The sequence below is a fragment of the Rhinolophus sinicus genome, chromosome 2, assembly GCF_057876585.1.
Source record: "Rhinolophus sinicus isolate RSI-liver-muscle chromosome 2, RSI-T2T, whole genome shotgun sequence".
NCBI classification, from domain to species: Eukaryota; Metazoa; Chordata; class Mammalia; order Chiroptera; family Rhinolophidae; genus Rhinolophus; species Rhinolophus sinicus.
Window position 1 is genome coordinate 5,693,213 of NC_142502.1, and position 22,267 is coordinate 5,715,479.

Sequence of the window (22,267 nt, forward strand, 5' to 3'; positions counted from 1 at the left end):
GAGTGATTTTTTAAATTCAATTGGCAGAAATTTCTGGTTTCTTTCCTTCCCTCCTTCTATCCAGTGTGAAATTTTCTCCATCTGTTTTTTTTTTTAAACTGTAAAACTATAGGAAACTTAGAAGACTAGTACAACAAATAACATATTTCCCTAGATTCATCATGATTTTATATTTTGGCACATCTGCCTTCTTTCTTACACACACATACGCTCATTCCCCGTACTTCTTACACCCACACATAACATGAAATACATGACGTCTGTATGTGAGTGTGCACATCGATGTGTATGTGTGTGTTTGGTTGATTTATTTAAAAGTGAATTGCAGATATTTGGTTGATTTATTTAAAAGTGAATTGCAGATATCATACCACTTTCCTTCCACTATTTCGGCATCTGTCTCTTAAGTGTACAGCCATTGTCACGCATCATGTCATCTCTACGCCATTCAAAGAGTTTAGCATTGATTCAGTGGTGTTGTTTAATACGTAGCTTGTGCGTATATCACGTTTGTTACGCAAATATTTTTATGGGTATCTTGTTTTCCTATTCCAGGTGGAGGCAAGGATCTCACTTGGTTATCTTGTCACATCTGGCCATGTCAGATTTCTTGGGTCTGTAAAATAACTTCCTGCTGTTTTTTTGTCATTCGTGATCCCTGACATTTCTGGAGACTTCAGACTAGTTATGTGTTGGAATGTCCCACAGTCGGGTTTTCTCCTGAAGTTTTCCTTATAGTTATATTCATATCACAAGTATATGGCAGGAATATTTCCTACATCATGTGTATTTCACATTACGTCACAGCCACAGGCACAATACGCCAGATTGCCCCATGATCCGTGTGACGCTGAACTTCGCCCTTTGAGGAAGTGAAGCCTACAGATCTGTCTGTTGTGAAGGCAATCTTTTCCTTGTGCAGTTAGTAAATAAACTATGAGGTGCTACGTTGAGACCATATGAATATCCTGTTCTCCAACAGTCCTTTTAAGGATCCATTTATATTCCTGCCTGAATCAATTGTTGCATTTGTGGTTGTAAATAAACAAACAAATACACAACTAGGGAGAGATTTATGATTCTGGCATTCTTTTTTTTTTTTTTTTTTTTTTTTTGTATTTCCTAGTTAACATTCTTCTGTGATGGAGAGTGTAGCCACCTGCCGTTCTTTTAAAGCAACTTCTACCTAGTTTTGATATGTCCCCATCGGTCTTTGACCCCTTGTTTGTTGGCACAAGACGTCCCAGGCTCATCTTTCCAAACCCTAGAATCCAGCTGTTAGGTGTGCACGTAGCTACTGACAGCTTTGCTTCTGGGCTCTCTCAGTACCTTGTAATACACACATACATGTGTGTGTGTACGTGTATGCGTGGATTCATCCAGGTAACTCCAGTTCAAACCCAACACGGTCGCGCTCTTCATCACCTGCCTCCTCAACAGTGTCCGAGTCTCTCTTCCCCACAGTGAGAAACCACATTACCAGGGAGACCAGTATAGTAGGCTGTTTATTGTATCCCACAGTGCACACAAAAGAGTTTAAAATGACCAAACCCAAACCACTAACAACCGCAAACAGATGAACAGATTTCTACATGTGGCTAAGTAGAGCACGAGGGTTTATGTGCAGGTTTCTAGCTCGTGGTGGCAGCTGATCACGGTACATGGCTGAAATGTCGTGTTCACTGAACGTGATCAGGGAAACACTGCTTTCTTTAGGTGTGTGGATATTGTATAAGCTTCAGATCTTGACTAATGTGCAATCTAAAATTACAGCCGCAGAACAAAGGAACACAGTTTGACTCATGAATGACCGAGAAGGCAGTAAATACAGGGAAAAGCAATCTTTATATGAGTGCTTTCTGGATATTGGAAAGTGTGTAATGGATAGCATCTGTGGAAAGGAATAAGCTTGGCTAATACTATATCAGACTCTAAATAATAAACAGGGGAGTTGTAACTTTAACTTCTCACTGAGAATGGGTGAGGAAACAAACAAACAAACAAACAGCCTATCTGGAGTGAGTCTAATGGAAATAACCCTAATTGTGCCAGTGTGATTCACCTTTGGCTGTCCAGCCTGGGGGACACAACTGGCCCCCTGCGTTGTCCCCGACCCCCACCGCTCTACCCTGGACTGCCTTGTGCTTCACTCATTCCGTCCTGTGGAAAATCCTGAATTTCTGCATATGCTCGTTTTCCTCACCTGCTATCGGGAAGACAGGTTTACTTTCCAGAATTCTGTAAAATATCCGTATTTCCTGAGAATGGCCTCTGTCTGTGTATTTCCATTGCCTGACAACTTTTTCTGCCCCAGTTCTGTAGTTACTGGGTTTTGTTTCTGCCATGGTGGTAGAATATATCTCGTCTTCTGCTGGGTGATAAAGTGAAGACTTACTTCTCAATTGTGCCTGAGTTTTTATAAGTCCCTGTAATGCACAGACATGTCCCTCCATCCCTCTGCCTTTGTCACTGCGTTAAGTGTCCTGCCTGGCTGCTGTGTTTAAATTGTAGGTGTGACTCCTTTTCACGCCTACAATTCAATGGCCTTTTTTTACTATCACAATCATGGTAATCTTTAGAATCCATTATAATTATATATTTTAAACACTCTGATTTGAGTTTCTGCTACATCCTGGCTTTTGTTGTTATCCTTACCGTGGTTGGTTGGAAACATTGACATTTCATGAAATGTATGTTTTGCTAAGGAAAAGGCTGACAAACAAATCTGGCTTGGAACTTAAATGCTATGGGTTTTTAACTTAGAATAAAGGTTACAGACCGATGTCTTCTTTGAGAAAACTGGGAACAAAGAATGGGAAGTGGAAAATTTGAGAAGTTGGGTACGGCCCTGGGCATCAGGGCTGTGTCTGATCTCAGCAGACACCCACACCTCTGTGGTTTCATGAGCTACTTTACACCCAACTGTACCAAACGCCTGGTTCCCAGCGATGGGAGTCAAGAAAATATAAAAGCAGTGGATGAAAGACCCCTTAGAAACACCACAACAGTGGCTGTTTACAAAGGCAGGCACCTGTCCTGGTCAGCATTAGAATGCTGATGCCTCGACCATGCCTTTCCTCTCCAAGATGAGCTCCTCTGTATGTTGGAAAGACTAGTTCTTTGATTTTATAAAGTAACCACTCAGTGGAACAGCGTGTTATTTTTAAGCAAGGATTCTCAGTGCCCACTCAAGACCTACACCTGAAGTGCCTCTGTCTTAATCCCCAGGGAAAGTCAGAAATCCACAAGGAGAAAGGGAGTGACTAGAGGTATGGAGTTATCTCTCGAATGTGAGTGCTTTCCTTTCAGTGAACTTTAAAAAAAACTCTTACGTGCTGCCAAAAGCTTATCTTGTGTAAATCGTCTATGACTTGTGCCACATTCTAGAGGAAATTAGGATAGAATGCTGAACTCCTCATAAGTAAAATGAAGTAAATGAAGGAAATCTATGATTCGAAATGTTTTTAAAAATAGATGTTTAGAGTGTTCAGTCACAATACTATTTAAAATACCTTTTATTATAGATGGAATGCACACTTGTTTAGTTTCCTCAAAAAATGAAAAAAAAAAAAAAATCTGCCGTCTCATGCCTCAGTTCTACTCCCCAGAATCCTCCACTTGCAAACATTTCTTATTTCTTGTGGTGATGACCACCATCACGGAGCTCTGTACGCACTGACTTAGCATACCGACTTTAAAATATGCCCATTCGCTCCCCGTCTTGAACAATGAATAATTTGGCACAGGAACCCTACTTCACACCTCTTCTCCCACTCCATCCATCGTTTACCCAACGTCAACCACACCGTCCGCATGCTGCCGGACGTGTGAGGCTAACGTGGTCTCTGCCTTCTTTCATGGAGTTAAGCCAGATCAGAGCTGACCTTCAGTTCTTCCATGTGATAATAAAGTACATTATTACTTTGAATAATATACTTTACATTTACCCAACAAAATTAGATAGTACCTATCAGCGAATTATTTTCTAGAAGGGAATTCATTTATGTACATGCTTCACTACTTCTCTTTCTTCCCCCACCTCCTAAGTTTAGTCAGCCATGTCATTACAGTTACATTAACAAGGTTTATGAGGTTTGTATTATGTTCTGTAACTATAACGAAGTTTTCCATCTTTTTTCCACTAAGTTGATTTAAAAAAAAAAAACATACAAAACTAAAACCAATGAAATGTAATCACCCTATATCAAGTATGTCATATGATTGGACCCAGGAGGAAGAAATTATATCCTAATATATCTCAACCTGTACCAATCAATAATCTTCCAAATATCAAAGTCAATAAAGGATATCAATTACTAAAAATCCCGTCATATGTTAGTTTGTTTCACATTTCATTCATATCCATGTCTTACTTTTACAACTTTCTGGTTTGTTCGGAGAAGTTGACTTTCACTTTTCTTATAGACAGAAGAAATGCATGCCTTCCTATTGTAATTAAGTATGTTTGTTATTAATTGCAGAATTTGAGGTGGTAGAATGCACTTTCTCTGACATTCTTCATGGACTCTTTTGATTTCCTGTTCTAATTTATATGTGTTACTTTTTATAGTCTCCTCTGTGAATTCCATTGCTTATTTTATTTTGTTTCCTGTGTGTTCGTCTTTCTTGAATTTTTGAAAAAGTTTTGCTGAGCTATATCTTTGGGTAATTTTATTTACCTATTGTGGTGGTTAATTTTGTGTATCAACTTGACTGGGCTAAGGAATGCCCAGACAGCTGGTTAAACATTGTTCCAAGAGTGTCTGGGAGGTCATTTCGGGAAAAGTTTAGCATTTGAATGGTAGACAGAGTAAAGAAGATCACCCTCACCAGTGCCGGTGGGTTCCCTCCAATCTGTTGAGGGCAGGAGAAGATGGATGTCCCAGCTCGAGCAGAGAGCAGATTCACCCTTCCTCTATTCTTAGAGGAAGACCTGTGCTACTATTGGAAGAATTGTGTTACTTCTTAATTGTAGTGTCCATTAAAAAAAAAAAAAAAAAAAAAAACTCTTTTTTATTTTCTCTTTGTCTTTTCCCCATGAATTCTGGGAAATCTCTTGACTTTATCTTTTCGATCCTTACGACCAGAAGTGCAGCACACGGCACCGCAGCACTGATTTCACCTGGGAGCATGTTAGAAATTCAGAATCTCAGATTCCACCCCAGACCCGCTGACCTAGACTCTGCGTTTGAACAACATCTGATAATTCGTGTGCCTGTTAGAGTTTGAGCAGCACTGGTTGCTTGACTCATTCGTTTATGTTCCCTCTTTTGAGCAGTTCTTCCACTACTGTGTTTATTTCTGCCTTATTTTTAACCACCAACAACTATTTCTTATTCTCTCATTGCTTTCTTTGTACCCCAACAATTTTTTGTACAGATTTCTCTTCCTCTGTCCTCTGAGTATGCAAATCATGTCTTAAAAGTTCTTTTTCTTTCAGGATTAGGGCCCTCTTTGTAAATCTTGACCTTACTTTTTTCATGTTACTCGCTTACCTCGAACATCTGGTGATTCTTGCTTCTTTATGAATTATTTATGACTACATGATACATTCATTAAACATGGGAGATAACGTGGATTCCCAATTCCATTTTGTAGGCATTTGTACACCAAAGTCCTGTGCCCCAAAAAGACCTCTGTGAAGTGTGAGTGGGTTCAGGCGCCAGGCGGGGTTCCCTTGTGGGAGAACAGAGAGCATTCTGATGCTTTGCCTCCAGTCACTGATTTATCCCCCCAGTAATCCATGAAATAGGTGTGGTCACCAACCTGCTGCTGGGATGAGGAACGTGGGGCACGAGGCAGAAAAGCTGTGAGTGGAAGAGCTGAGAGTCCAACGCAGGCGGCCTGCCCAGTCCATCGCCTCGATGGCCACACTGCAGGTCTTGTTGTTTCGAGAACACTGTAGTACATGTAAGTCCTGGACCGAGGTGCCTTTCCTCTCCCACCTCTGGTCCCTGCTGCAAATCTGGTCACCTGAGGCCCCGCTCTACCTCCTGACCCCGCCTTCAGTCCCACAGCTCAGCCCCTTCTAAGAGCATCTTCTGCTCTTTTCCAGGACAGTTATTAGGGTTTTAGCAGCTACGTGCATGTGAAGGAGAAAAGGGGCCCCCTGGTCCAGTTGTCTTATGAAAGTTTTCGAATGGACAGCACTGGATGCTGCTGCCACCTACCCCTGCTGGGGGGAGCGAGGAGCGTGAATGGGAACCTTCTGGGGTCCAGAGATCCAGCTGCCTCTGCATCCTTCTGAAATACTTGCTTCAATTTCTAATTTCTTCTGAAGCTTGGTTATTTGTCAATATGACAATTGTTTCCTTCAAATGTTAAAATGCAGCTGTCTAGAATTTCTCTATGAATTAAACCAATTTCAGCAATTTTTTATAATATTATCTTTATCAAGTTAAGAATTTCTAATCTTGGTTTGCTGTTTTTTTTTTTAATGACGATTTCTTAAGTCTTATTAAATAATTTTTCATATATTAAAAGAGATAAGAAGTGATTTCCCCTTTCAGTTTATGGATTTTTCAGATGGCAAACCAAGCTGACATCCTTGAGATAAAGCCACCTGATGGTGATATATTCTGAATGCGGATTTTCACACATATGTTCATAAGTGAAATAGAATTAAACTTTTGTTTTCTTTATTATTCCTGTTTAATTTTGAAATTAGTAAAATGAACTGAGCAGCTTCCTCTTTCTATTTTTTTAATTACAATGAATTTAAAAATATGAATGAATTTATTCATTAAGTGTTTGACCAAAGTCAGTTATGAAACCTCCTGAACCATTTTCTTTTATTGAATACGTACACATTTTTATTCAATCTGTCTATTTCTTGTACCGATTTTGGTATTTTATATTTTTCTGGGTTTTTAAACGTGTTGTCTAGGATTTCAGACACATCAGACAATAGTGGTTCCATGAAACCTCTTCTTTGTCTATAGTTGTTTCTTTTTTGAGGACTTACTTTGTTTGATTTTATCTGTTTATTCAGGAGTGCCAAAAGTTTTATCTACTTTAATAATCTTTCCAAAATTCCCATTTTTTGACATTAATCTTTCCTATTTTTAATTCTTTGTAGATTTATTTTCTGTACTATTTCCTTCTATTGAGAAAACCTCTTTGCAAGATTCTGTAGCAAGAGTCATCTCCCCTAAATTAAAACCTGACACTAAATGACACTTTTCAAGATCATCCTGCTCATAAGTCCAAAGCTGACAAATGTCTAGCGTACGTGCTATACCAGCAGGTCTGTCCGGACGTGGCTGGGGGTCTGGCACGAGGGGCCAATTGGTGCCAAAGGCAGGGCGTCATGCTGTCACCACATAGAAAATGTCTAAATCCAGTCTCTCTGACTCTTGTGGACAGATCTGGGAGGAACATGTGTAAATTACCAGATGGCTAATTCTGGCTCAATATGAGGGATTCATTTCTAATGATTAAAAATGTCTGTGAAGCGCTGGGTTTAGAGTAAAATCTTAAATCCACATTCCAAGAAGTGCGGACGTGGAGACAGACAAGCCTCCCGCTGAGGGATGTTGTAAGAGAAATTCTTCGGTAGCAGCAGTGGGTGGGACAGGGTAGATGTTGGAGTCTCTCGTCCAACACTCACGTGCTACAATGCGGCTGAATTGACAAAGGAGCTGAAGTTACAAAGTAGGAAACTGTGTCGCTTTAGTTGAGTCAAGACAATAAGCTGCCTTTAAGTGGTCTGTGGTCTGTGCTACTTTCAAGGCTCCACACAGCTCCCGGTTTACCTGTTAACAACGGAAATTTATTTATAGGAAGGCTAATGCCTTGCTGAATTCAGAAATTGGCTAGATCTGGAAAATCCTGGAGCACAGAAGATGACCTTGGATATGCGTCAGCATAGCAAATGAAGGGAGAAAATAGCGCTGTTATTCCTGCTTAAAATGTTTAACTGCTGTCTGCATGAGAAAAGTGTCCAAATGTCACTCTAGTCTTGCATACACTAATCTCCCTTCTGCTCTCCAGTACCATGAATTTAGACGCTAGCAAGCCCAACAATGAAATCAATAGTGAACTCGTGGTAAATGTGATATCTGTTGAAGGTACAGGGGACTTTTCTTTTTTCATTAATCAGATGCAAGCAACACTGTAATCCTACCAGGAATTTGAGCTACTAGCTTACATAGAGGCTGTGGTAGCAAGAGCAGGCTGGTGACAGGTAACTAAGGATTCTATGTAGAAAACGCCATTTAAACAAATATGTCCGTAATGACATCCAACAGACGTGTGGCAAAATAATACAAGACAGGTTTGATTCTAAGAAATAGAATGTGATAAACTCAAGGAAGGCTGATCTGATGTGCGCTGCTCTTTTTGCGAAGCAGGTCATTGGTGTGACTTTAGGTCTGTGGCCTCAGTCTCCTCTGAGCCCTGATGGATGTTGGTTCATCCGCCTGTTACATACAAGCTGTTATCCTGAGAAAGGATGTGTGGTTTGAAGTCTTCCTCTGGCACTCATATGATTCCTGTTTCCTGTATAATTAGAAAAGTCAGTGTCTGGGAAACTTCTTACTTTATAGTCTTGGTGAGGTCGTTCTTTCCGCGCTGGTAGCGTCTGCTGCATTCTCACTGGAGTTAAAAAGTGTTGGTGCTGTAAATAATGTGTTTATATATCTCCAAAGTGAAGCACAAATCTTGATTTGTATTGCTGTTCTTAATTTAGAAATCTAGTTAAAGCAAGTAGAACTGGATGACATATAGCTACATTTATTTGAGAAAGAGTCTTTAAAAAAAAAATAAATTACCTACTGAGAGTTACCTGTGGTTTCCCTGGCATACGGTAAGATCCTAAATATGAATAATGCTGGGGGCAAAATGAAGGCAAATTCTGCCAAGAAAAGTCTTTCAGTGAATATTTTTTTAAATGTCTTTGTCAATAGAAAGTGAGACTACCTTTGAAAAACCATATTACTTTTAATTAAGAAAGAATGAGGCACAGATGGTTTCAGGCTGGACCCTGGGTCCGCGGGCAGGGTTCCTGGACGTCACCTCTGCTTGTCCAGTGACGCTTGGAACCACTCTTGTTCAGGGCAGGCTCCCGTCCTTTGCAATTTTCTTCTGTGCCAATGTCAGCACTGTGTGTGCTGCAGAAAAATTAGAGAGCTTACAGGTGTGATGCACCGTCCTCCTGGGCCATGGACACTACACTGTAAGTAGATCTCGGTACTTCAGTAAAAGGGAGAATTAGGGAAGCAATTCTGTCATCGTGGCTTCTTTAATTTAATTTATATTTATTCAAGTCTTTGAACTTGGAGGCCCTATGATGCCTATTGCCAGTGGCGATGGCATCATTGAGAAATGGCTAGATCTACTTGTCCAGGCTCTGGTGTTCTCCGTGGACAATGGGCCATGCCCTCTATTTCTTCCAAAGATTGTATTCTGTGGATTGGAAAACCTACAGCCACCTTTCCACCTATTTATCTTGAAGAGTGCACGAATCTTTTAGAGAAAATAAATGTGTGTGAATATGTTTTAAATATATTTTTTTCAAAAATTGTGACTTTAATTTCCAGAATGCAACATGAGAACTCCAAAAAATATTCATACACTTGAGTTCCTCTATTTTAAGTAGCACTTTATTTCCCTTATGTTTTAAAATTACTAATTGTGGGACAATTTTTATAATAAATGTCTTAAGAAACATAGCTGGATAGAGGAGAAATTATTGGTTATTTTATTGCCGTTAGTTTTTATCACTTGCCTATGCACAAACTTAACCAGGATCTGAATTTCTGTTTATATAATTGCTACTTCACTTAAGTTATTTGTATTAGCAGCAATTAATTAAATTAGTTGGGTTTGTACCTAAATTTTCACCCCTCCTTGTCATTCATTTAAATGTTGTATTGAATGTATACTTCCTCTTTTCCTTTTGTCTTCCTCTTTCCCTTTCCTTTCTGAGCAATTCAGTTCAGAACCAGAGAAGTCAAGGTAAACATCTTTAGTGGGGAGGGGACATGGAAGAGCCAGGGCATCTTAGTCGGGGGCATGGAAGAGCCAGGGCGTCTTAGTCGGGGGCATGGAAGAGCCAGGGCGTTTTAGTTGAGAGCAGGGAAGAGCCAGGTCATCTTAGTGGGGGGCAGGGAAAAGCCATGGAGTCCCTGGGCAGGGTTTTAGGGCCCAGACCGCGACAGGGAATATCAGTGGATGTGGGATATCCAGGGGGTGCTTGAATCTTGGACAGGTGACAAGTGGGGCACCCCGGTGACAGGGTACAGGGCCCTGCACGGAGATAACCAGAGCATCCGGTGTGGGGGTGGGGGGTGGCCTGGTACAGAATGCAGGATTTGAGGGCCCCTAAATGTGAGAAATGCAGTCCAGAGGGGAGACAGCCTGACATGGGAAGACAGAACCTGAGAAGTGCAGCCTCCTGGAGGGGTGGCCTGGCAGGGGGCAGATCATATACACAACACATTAAGAATAATGGAGGCCAGGTTTCTCTCCATCGGAGAAGGTGAGGTACAGACAAAAACTGAACCTGAAATAAACCCTAATCGATTTGGATTGGAATTTGGGTTAGTGATGTGGATTCATGATTTTTAATATAAATAGATACAGAAATATAGAATTGAACTATAATGTGTGCATATATATATATTAATAGATGTATACACACACGTGTGCACGCGTGCACACCCACACACACACACACACCTGTTCTGTAGCTCAGTCTTCTGCGAGGGCCTAGAAGCATTGATTCCTCAGTAGTAATAAGCGTACCTCGCACCTAAGTCTTGGTTTCTAAATATCATTTTTTACTAAAAGTAACCAGGGCTGAATCCAGGACTGGGATATACAAAAGGATGTGCTTGGAGCATCTATCTTGTCAGAAGACAAGGAGGTACCTGCCTTTGGACACAGTGGGGACATGTGAGAGGGGACACAGGCGCCAACTGGCCAAACCAGCAACAGTCGGAAGCATCCAAGTAACGGTAGACACTGAGTTTAACCCGTAAGAGACAAGAGGAATCCAGGAGTCCGTCCTGAGTAAACTGGGGGTTTAATAAGGAACAGAAGACAAACATGGTTTCCAAGGACCTCCCCCTAAAATGCTAATTGCACAGCACTGCTTTGCAGTGTAAAAGTTTGGCAGATATTGCCTTCAATAAGTGATCCACGTGAACTTTCTCAGTGATGGGAAAAGTGGACCATGTGCCTCCTGAAAACATGCGATGGGAAGGAGCCGGGATCATCTCTGCAACACTCCCACCAAAGACGCATAATTGGAGTCATGAAGAAATAGCAGGTGAATGCAAATGACACCTGTTCTGTAAGCTGTTAGGTTGGTGCAAAAGTAATTGTGGTTTTGGCAATTAATTTTAACCTTTTAAACCGCAATTACTTTTGCACTAACTTAATAACCGTCCTGTAATCTTCAGAAATGCCAAAAACCATGGGACTGTTCAAGACTACATTTCCAAAGCAACGTGACAACTAAATGCAGTGCACCATTCTTAGCTAGTTTCTTTTAGTATAAAGAACATAATTGGGATCGATTAAATGGGGTCTGAGGATTAGATGTTTAGAGTGTTTCCATTTATTCCTGATTTGGGTGAATGGACTGATTAGGTAGGAAAATGTCTTGTTTGTAGAAAATCTTCTCCAAAATTTTCAGGTACGATCAGGCATCATGTAGCTACTTACTCTCCAAAAATAGTTCTTTGTATTGTACTTGCAACTTTAAGGTGTTTTACAAAATATGTAAGTGTTATATTTTAGTTAAACATTTGAATTAAACATCCTGCCTCCTGCTTTAATCACAATTAAAGACATTAGAAGTGCTAAGAGTCATTGGTATTATAAGTTCCTTGGTCCGAAACGACTGTTTCTCCAGAGGGAGTATATTTATGATCAAAAAGTTAACTTTCAACAAAGGGTTTAACCTGTTGCAGCATGAAATTTAATTAACTTCAAGGGTATTACTAGTTTAACAAAACTGGTCATGCAGACCCAAGGCTGTATTTTTACATATACAGAGGGTACCAAAAAATGTATACACATTTTAAGAAGAGAAAAAACTGTATTAAAATTACAATACTCAATATATACCGATAACGAAAGAACAATGCAAGTTATGTATACATGTTTTGGTATCCCCCAGTATAGATAGATAGATATAGATATAGATATAGATATAGATATAGATATAGATATAGATATAGATATAGATGATATAGATGATATAGATATCTTAGAAAAATCTTAAATGCCCTAAAGAGGTCAAGGTCACTAGAATAGTAGAAATAGTTTAAAGAGAAAAAACAAAACAAAAACTCGTAACTGTAACGTTTTACTTGGCTGCCCATGGCTAGAAGTGATTCAGTGGACACTTGGGGCTGAATTTAAAAGTCTCAGAGCTATGCAGAGTTTGAGGTGAAATGAGACCCAGATCTGTCCAATTTCAGAGCTCATGTGCTTTATATAAAATCATTTCTGCACTAGAATTTTTCCTAGACATTTAACTTGCATCAATATACCCTCTGAACTCAAGAGAGCATTTGGAAAGAAATGCAAAGTGAGTCAATACAGTTATTGAGAGCAGGCATCAGAAACACTGCACAGAAATATGAGTTAATCAGCAGAAGCAAAATTACTGAAATGTATTATAATATTTTTCAAATAAATCACTCATAAGATGGTAACTATTGAAATTTCAATTCTATTTTAAATTACAATAAAATGATTCACATCTCCACATAAACATTAAATATTTTTTTTTAGTTTTAAATGTTTTCTTAAAATAACTTTCAAAAATATATTGTGCTCTATATACAAATTCAAGGTTGACAGGCCCATACTAATCATCTACCGTAGAAACCTCCATTTCACCTGTAGGGTCTTCCCTGCAGAGGGCAATAAAGATGAAAACCCTGGATTTTACAAACATTTTCATCTTGTTGGTTTTTAGGGAAAATCCTAGAGGTGAATGGGTCTCCTGAGAACTAATTTATCTCTGAAATGACATGTTTGTGGCCAGGGCCCTATTTCTTTTAAAATACACTCTTGACCAGACCTAACTCTAGAAAAGTGAAATTCGCATGCAGGTATAATTCACCTGTAGTAATTTTAAAGCCACCTCAGCAAAGAGGCTTTCCCTGATGACCCCACATAAAATGGCTGACGTCCTCAGTCCCCGACTGGTCAGCTTCAGTCTCCTTTGGTTTGTGTGTGTGTGTGTGTGTGTGTGTGTGTGTGTGTGTGTGCTGTCTGTCTGTCTGTCTGTCTATCTATCTATCTATCTATCTATCTATCTACCTACCTACCTATCTAATTTGTCTATTGTCAGATGTCACCAGACAATAAAACACATCACCATGACCATCTTCCATACCGTTCATCCTCCACTAGAATGAAAACTCCACAAGTGCATACAGATGTTCCTGCTTCATAAAGTTCTCAGTAAATGTCATTTGATTGAACACACCCATACGTATATTCATAAATAAAAACCTGGACTTATACAAGATAAAAGGCTTCATAATATTTCTTTCAATAGAAACCTCCAAATACATTTAAAAGATTAAAATTTCTCTCCTACATTTATATATTTTGTTTCAGAAATGATTTAAATTATTGGTAAAATATGTTGTTAAAAGTAAGTTAAATTTTTCTACAATTTTTTCAAAGTGAGTTAAAGGTAATAATGGAAATGAAAAGAATGTTACCAGGGGAGCTGGATAACTCAGATATTGCAGTGGTGAGTACATGCACAAATCTCCCCATCATGTGAGAAACACCCTATTTGTAAAGTCCTTCACATTAAGGGCACTTCTGTCTCAAATCATTACAGGCCAAGTAGAGGAGATGAAACACATGTAAAAATCACTCTATTATCTAAAACATTAAGTTAAGTTAGTGTTGTGGGCCTTATTTTTCTCGGCCTTTCGGTGTCATTTCATTGTCCCTTCAATCCTGAATGACTTGCCTGAGGTTCTTTCCACAACCCCAGCTCACAGAGAGGCAGGCACTGGGCTGCTTGTTGGTTTCCCCTTCAGCACATGGCTTTGTGTTGTCCTTTAGCCCTGCATGCTCCTGGTTCTGACCTTGAGAATCGAGTTCCCAGTCCTGAGTTCCCAGTTGGATGTGTTTTCCTACTGATTCCACCCTGTAGGTCGTGTTGTGGTTCACGGAATGCATTCCTTTCTCATCCTTTCACTTACTAAATGTTTATGACTAGCCCACCGTGTGCTGAGCACTAGGAGAAATGCAGGAGAAAGGACCAAAGTCATGGCTTTGCCTCTGCTCTCTGGGAAACCCTGCCCCTTGAGAAGGATGGATGCACAATCAAATCAGTAAGAATTACAGTAAGATTAAAACTAATTCCTGAAGTGTTTCCCAAGCAACATTTACGTAATAGTTATATTTGTTTGTGCTTCCGTTTCAATTGTTTTAAATAAATGTTCAGGTGAGTACAGCTAACCAATGTACTGATGCCTTGGTCCTTTTATACTCAGATACACTGTTCTTGAGGTGAAATCTGTTCCATCCACGCTATCCAGCTAAATGATATAACTTGGTCTGTGCCCTTCAAACTGTGGTGTCCTTTCTAGAGAGAGACAGTGGGGCACACAGGGCGAGGTGCAAGAACCTTACTGAGGATGATAAAGAGAAATGTGCTTTCGTGTGTAACCAGTAACACACAGACACCTGCCAACGGATCCATAAATACTTGAGAAGAAAGTTCAGGAACTGCTGCCTCTGAGTTTATTATTCTCCGTAAGGACACAGTGCTGGGATTACCGACAGAAGCGAGGAGAAGGAAGTACAGCTAATAACTTGAAGATATTTACACCTCGGCTAGTCTCTTTCATGGTACAGAGGCATTAGTGGGAGTGACAGGAACAAGCCATGCACCATTTACTTAGGCTATCTGCAGGGATTTAATCGCACTGGGGTCATGGAGTGGAGTATTCTCTGGGAATTGGGGCGACTGTGATAGGTCCTATCTGTAGGCCTGGTGTCCAGAGATAAGAGTTTAAGTCTCGCCAGAATTAGAAGCAAAAGAAATAGCTGAAATGCAGGAAGGACTGTAAAGCTTTTGGTTCAAATCATGCAATGCCTCTGGGTAGCAGGTCCGATCTCTCCGGTGGAGTCTGAGCTCTGGGAGCAAGCATGAGACAAGCATTAGCAAAATCAAGGAGTTCTCCGCAGTGAGTTCTGTAATTCAGGACGTGCTTTTCCTCACCGGGGACTTCCTCCATAAAGTGTCTCCGGAAGACTCATCTCCCACTTCATCGCGTTCACATGTTTATTGTTTGAAAAACAAGACTAGGAAAAAGGTTTGAAAGACCAGTGATTTTAGAGACTGTGAGATAGATTTCTGTCCAACTTGCCCGTGAATGTATCACTTTAAAATATTAGTAATAGAGGTGATGAAAGCATGAAACAACAGACTGGGGGATAATACTGTATTTTTCATTTGCACATGCCCATTTAGCTCCTAAAACTGTATCTTTCAAAAAAAAAAATAATGGGGTGTGACCAACATATGTGTATTTATCTATCATGTGATATCATAAGACCAGAATAATCGTATGTTAGTAGAATGGCAGACTTACAATAAGGATGGAGACTTAATTGTATACAATGATTTACACCAAACGTTTTATTCCTTATATTTGTATAATAATCATGTATCAGGCATGTTCCTTCACCAAAACAAAATTTATTACTTAAACTGATAATAAGTAAAACACATGGCCTTTTCCCCCCCCATAAAATTAAACAAAACACAGTATGCAGTACACTGGAGGTGAAACATTCAAACATATCTAGGTTCTCTATTTCGAATCAAGGTGAATCCTTGAATGTCTGACCTGAGTGCTTTTGAAAAACAGAAGACTTCAAATGCCTGCAGAGCTTGGAGTGCATTCAGTGGTCCTTGTGGTGTTCATTTTGATGAAACGATTGTTAAGTAGGCATCGCAAGGGTTTTCTAGGAGGTCAGTCACTCAGGAGGACCCCGGATCCTAGACTTAAGTCACACTTTCTACCTTTGAACAATTCTAGCTTGATGGTATTCTGTGTAAGTCTGATGGTTTTGATAATAACTCTTAGCTTGAGTGTTTAAAAGTCTTTCTGAACGTCACTAGTAAGCTGTGTTAATTTCATCTAACTCAGGGGTGTCAAAACTTTTTTCAACATTTTTTACCAAGGGCCATATGCGGTAAAATACACAAACAGCCAGGCCACTCACTTGAGGTGAAGCACGTATTGCCTCACCTGGTTTATTTAAGTAAACTAAATATATTTTTGGAATTTGCTGCGGGCCAATTAACAATGGATTACGGAACGCAATTGGCCCGCGGGCCGCAGTTTTGACACCCCTGATAACTGCTTCCATTTTTGTCTAATTACTGTCTTGCTCTAAACAGTTAGATGATGTATCAATAAGTAGCATTAATTTTATTTATGTATTTATTTATTTATTTATTTATTTATTCTCAATTTTTTATTGGGGAACAGTGTATTTTTCCAGGCCCCATCAGCTCCATGTCAAGTCATTGTTTTCAGTCTAGTAGTGGGGGGGCGCAGCTCACTGGCCCATGGGGGATCGAACCGGCAACCTTGGTGTTGTGAGCATTGCTCTCCAACCACTGAGTCAGCCAGCTGCTCTAATTATATTTTATTTTATTAGAAAGTTATCCTTTAATTATGATAGCTTATCTGTTTTAATGTCATGTAACTGTACAAAATATAGTTGGATCATGACCCCTCCCATAATTTTTAAAAAGGTTTATAATTGCATAGCAAGAAAGTGCCACATAGAAAGAAAATATAACAAAAGAAATAAAGACGTCTCTAACACAACGTGATGCTATTTCTAGTAAGATACATATTATGAATGATATTTCAAGAGGTCCCAGGGTAGATAGTGAGCCTATTAAAAGTGAAGTCACATGATTACTTAATTAAGATTTTGTTTTATAACAGCAAGTGTAAATAGCTACACAGCAATAAGGGGGCACACCCCTGGGGCATGAATTCAAATCAGAGTGAGACCCTGGCATTTGTTTTTTCAGGTCCACTATGGATCATTAAATTCCAGATTAAATCTTAGGGTCCAGCATTTTCCAAGCCTCGAGCACCAGAGAAAAACACATTCTCGTTCCTGTTTTTGTGGGTAGGAATATCAATCCCTGTCCTATTCTAGCTTTTTGGCCTCACATTGCATCACAAACACTGTCCCATGTTGCAAATTTAGATATCAGTGAGACATTGGGACACTTAAGTTATATAATTGTGTAGATCGAGCTTGGTGATGGTCTGTATTTAAAATTGACTGGAGAGAAAATCACTGGCTTATAAACTGAGAAAAAGAGAAAATCTGGCTTGTCTATATTTACATGTAGGTCAGTGGATACTACGTAGGCACGAACAAGTGGAATGAATGTAGAACCAGTCACCTCCTCAGGATGTTGCTGACTGATTTACTTCCTTTTAATTCTGGTTACTGTTTTCTGCCCCTAGGAAAATGTAGGTAATCATGTTTGGACTTTACACTGTTAGAGTCTATAGAAGCTCCAGAATACTCGTACTTTCTCTAATGCTGATTAAGACATAAGTATTTGTAAATAAAATCTAAACAAATTTTCCCCAAAGTCAATTTCAACTGGCCAACTATTACTTTTACTTTCTTACTACCATGTTTCCTCGAAAATAAGACCTAGCCAGACAATCAGCTCTAATGTGTCTTTTGGAACAAAAATTAATATAAGACCTGGTCTTATTTTACTATAATATAAGACCAGGTCTTATATAATAATATAATATAAGACCCGGTATAATATAAGACCCGGTATAATATAATATAATATAATATAATATAATATAATATAATATAATATAATATAATATAATATAATATAATATAATATAATATATAATATATAATATAATACCGGGTCTTGTATTAATTTTTGCTTCAAAAGACGCATTAGAGCTGATTGTCCAGCTAGGTCTTATTTTCGGGGAAACACGGTATTGCCAAATAATATTCCACTGTCTGAATACACTGCGTTTTGTTTATTTGTTCATCAATTGATGCACATTTGGGTTACTTCTACTTTTTTGGCCATTGTGAATAACACTGTTATGAACGTCTATGTACAGGGTTTCATGTGGACATGCGTGCCTCAAAGTGGCTACACCAATTTATATTTCTACCAGCAAGGAATGAGGGTTACAATTCATCCACATTCTTGCCAACACTCATTATTGTTTGTTTGTTTTTAATTTTAGCCATCTTAGTGAGAAGTGATATCTTGTGGTTTTCATTTGCCTTTCTCTAATGAATAATGATATTGAGCATCTTTTCGTATGCTTATTGGCCATTTGTATGTACTATTTGAGAAATGTCTATTCAAGTCCTTTATCTACTTTTTAAATTGGGATATTTGTCTTCTTACTGTTGTAAGAGGTGTTTTTTTTCTTTTTCTTTTTCTTGTTTTTTTAATATGTTCTGGATACAAATCCCTTATGAGCTATGTGATTTGCAAGTATTTCCTCCCATTTGGTGGGTTATCTTTTCACTTTATTGAGGGGGTTCTTGAAGCACACAAGTTCATGTTCAATGTGTCTGTATTTTTTTTGTCTGCTTCTGGTTTGGTTGTCATATCTAAAAAAAAAACAAAAATCCCAATTCTAAGGTTGTGAAGAGTTATTCATAAGCTTTCTTCTAAGAATTTTACTATTTTATCCCCTGCATGTAGGCTTCTGATCCATTTAACTTGATTTTTACATATAATGTAAAATAGGGGTTCAACTTAATTCTTTTGCGTGTGGAAACCCAGTTGTCCTAGTGTCATTGGTTGCAGACATTTTTCTTTTCACAATGAATTGTTTTGGTACCCTTGTTGAAAATAAATTGAATATTTGGCTGAATTTACCAGTGAATCCCTCTGGGCCTGGGCTTTTCTTTGTTGGAAAATTTTAAACTATTAATTCCATATGTGTACTTTTTATATAAGTCTCTTCCAATTTAATGTATTCTCGAGTGAGTTACAGTAGTTTATATTTTCTTGGTTTCTCCACTTCATCTAGGTTATCCAATTTGTTGGCATCATTTATCTGCTTTTACAAATGATTTATCAGCATCCCAAAACCAATCTTTTTATGCAAGTCATTTCCTAAAAAAAAAAAAATACATGAAATATTTTTACTGAACCGATTTTTTTTCTAATAAATGTTATTCTTTTTAAGATTAGAGATGTATGACATATAGTTTGGCGAGTTGATACGGCATCTAGTTAATTTTAAAACTAGCCATGTATTATTACTTTGTAGTTCTCTAATGACTGAGAAAAACATATATTTTCCTAGCGCCTCATTAATTCAGGAACTGCTGAGAGATGATGAGTTCATGGGATGGCCCTGGGTCTCACACTTTGGGTTGTCAGGATGCTTCTGGAATCCTTGGACTTCTGGGATATTTTCCTTCTGAGATTCAGAATCAACTTAGACCATAGTTCTGATTTTTTCTTTTCCTTTGCCTAATTCCTTTCTGAATTATGAGAATGTGGATAATACTGTGGCCTCTTTAACATTCCCCACTGATGTGCGCAGGTTAAGAAATTTGGGCCAGTACTGGAATGCATCCCCCGTGTTCTCCAGGTTTGCTGTTTCCTTCTATCTGTGCCCTCTGACCCCTGCCCCTCATCTTAGAGGATCGTTAGAGCTCCCGGGTGTAGGAATCTGGGCGTCTGTGATGCACTTACCCCTTTTGAACTGGTATAGTCCAGAAGTTGTCTGCAAGCACCTTGAAGTAGACACCATGCTTCATTAGGTTTTGAAGGACAGAGCCTTACTCAGACTATGCTTATTTCTAAACTCATTTTAGACTGAATAAAACCACAGTCTGCAGCTCCAAACTTATTTTAACCAAGTTCAAATGAAATTTGATTTCTCTTTCTCTTACCTTTTCCTTATTATAAAGGCACACATCGTTCTCACCTCGTATATTAAAATTGATTTTTTAAGGAAAGTTTCTGTTACTATTTATTTTGACATCTTAATGCAATTTTAGTCATTACGTTACAACCAGGGGCATTTCCACTTGAAACATTTTCTAATGTCATGAAATGAGAAGGTAAGTGGCACTGATATTAAGACAAACACAAAACAAACAAAAACCTGTCTCTTCCTTTGTATTTTCCGGGCCCTCACCACTGGTGACTTGAGCCCTTCTCTGGAATCTTAGAGAAGGTGATTCTCAATGAAATCAGACTGGTCATGTGGAATATACAATTGGGAATCTTGATGGTGTATTACTTGCATTTTACGGCCCATGTTCCTTCCCCGGCATTTTCATATTTCCATCTCAATTTACGCTTGAATTTCATTGTGTCATCCTCTATCATCCATCTGTGTCATTCAACAAATTGGTATTAAATATGTAGCATCTGCATAGCAGCCACTGAGATTCCAAAGGGTCCCTGCTCTCAAGGAGCTTACATTCTAGCTGGAGAGCCAGAGGTTCTCCCGTTAATGCCTGAGCAGTGGTGTTAAGACTGAGTAGCAGCTACCGAGGAGCAGTAGCATCACAGCTGCTGGCGTTCACCCTGCTGTTCTGTGAAGGTGCCCTGTTCACTCAACCACACTTTCCTCTCACGTAGGCCAGCAACTCCCAGAGACGCTAATCTTCGTCCAGGTACTGGGCTTATCTGTTGATATCCAAATATAAAGTAAAACTAAAAATCTCATCTTTGAAGACTGTGTTTTGTAGTCGTGACAGAGCGGCTGTGTTAGCAGTTTATCCTTTCGCTCATCTGTCTCTTGTTCTTTGTTTCCTTTCCATGGGTGAAAACGCTGCTACCTCAGAACACATTTGTAGGCCCTGGAACTTTCTGTAATCTGAAAAAGATGATCTGCTTATGTGTTTTTGTAAAAAACTTATATCCCTAGGGTTCTGTGATTTCAAAGCAGCCAGATCTGGTAACATAAGGCGTCCGTTCATGCACACAGAGGCTCCACAATTTAGAAGTACCCAGACTGGTTATGAACTCATTAAAAATTTATAGTAGTTGAGTGCCAAGTGGGTGACTTCACTGTAAACAGTAGAAAGAAACACTCCCAATGAAATCGTTTGTAAATAGGATAATGAAAGAGGATAATGTTTATTAAAAGAAAAGGACATATATTACTTGCGAGTTCATCCTCTACATACGTGTTGTTTGACTACGAAAATTCTCAAACTAACATTAGGGCTTTAATGGATACATTTCTAAAGCCTTTAAAGGAAAATGTTATTAATGTAACTAATTATAATAGATGGATAGAATATAATAATCTATCTCATAGGCACTCAGATAAGTTTATTTTTTAAATCTTCATTATTTTATATTGTTTTATTTCCTCAATCACTTTTATTTACAGTAAAATCTCTCAGTCCTGAGATGCAACATTCTTTGAAAACATTGGTAAAATTTTGTTACAAAAATATTCTTAGACTAGGGTGGGCAGTGATGGGAGCACTAAAATGAAGATGTAACCTGCAACAAGTCAACTGTTTATTCCAACTCTCCAGTTGATTTAAAAAAAAAAAAAAAGTAACCCACATCAATGCTTATTTTATTGGAATTTTACAAGTTTGAGTTGAAAATAAATGGAAAATATTTTAATAACCTCCACTTTCGATTGGTAAGGGTACCATTTGCTTTTGACAGTTATTCAAGTTTGAAACAAAATTATTGTTGATCCCTCCAGTGTTTGAATCCCCTTAGCATATTCTACATTCCTGTGTCAGATGTCTGGCATCTGTGTGTCCTCCACTAAGCTGTGGAGTATTGCAGTGTGGTCCTGAATGATGCTCATCTTTGATCTCTAACGCCTACCACAGAGCTTGGCACATAGTAGATGTGTGATGAATGTTTGAATGACTGAATAATGTAATATGTATTGCTTATTTAAAATCACATATAAAGACTATTAGTTAATGTAAATTAATGTAATTAATAAAAAATACTTTGGAATCAGAAGATCTATAATATAATCACCCCCTTGATTTCAGCTCACCTGTTTTTGTATCTGGGACCAATGCCTTATTCTCAGTCTCTATTTCTACAACATCATAGGGTTTAATCTAGAATGATTTCAATTTCTATACATAGGCTAAAAGCCTTTTTTCCCTCCCCTCCCACACTTAGCAACTATTTGGTTTTTGTGGAATTTTAAAGCCTCTGTCCTGTATCCCATCAGTATTTGTCCTCTGAGACAGCTGTGTCCCTATTCCCACTGGCCCATTA

At 38.7% G+C, this 22,267-nt stretch overlaps 1 protein-coding gene across 2 annotated transcripts in view; it reads left to right on the forward strand.

The window, feature by feature from the left end:
• PRKN (parkin RBR E3 ubiquitin protein ligase) overlaps positions 1–22,267 on the forward strand; it is a 1,116,534-nt gene that overhangs the window by 522,289 nt on the left and 571,978 nt on the right. The gene's annotated exons all lie outside the window — the stretch shown is intronic.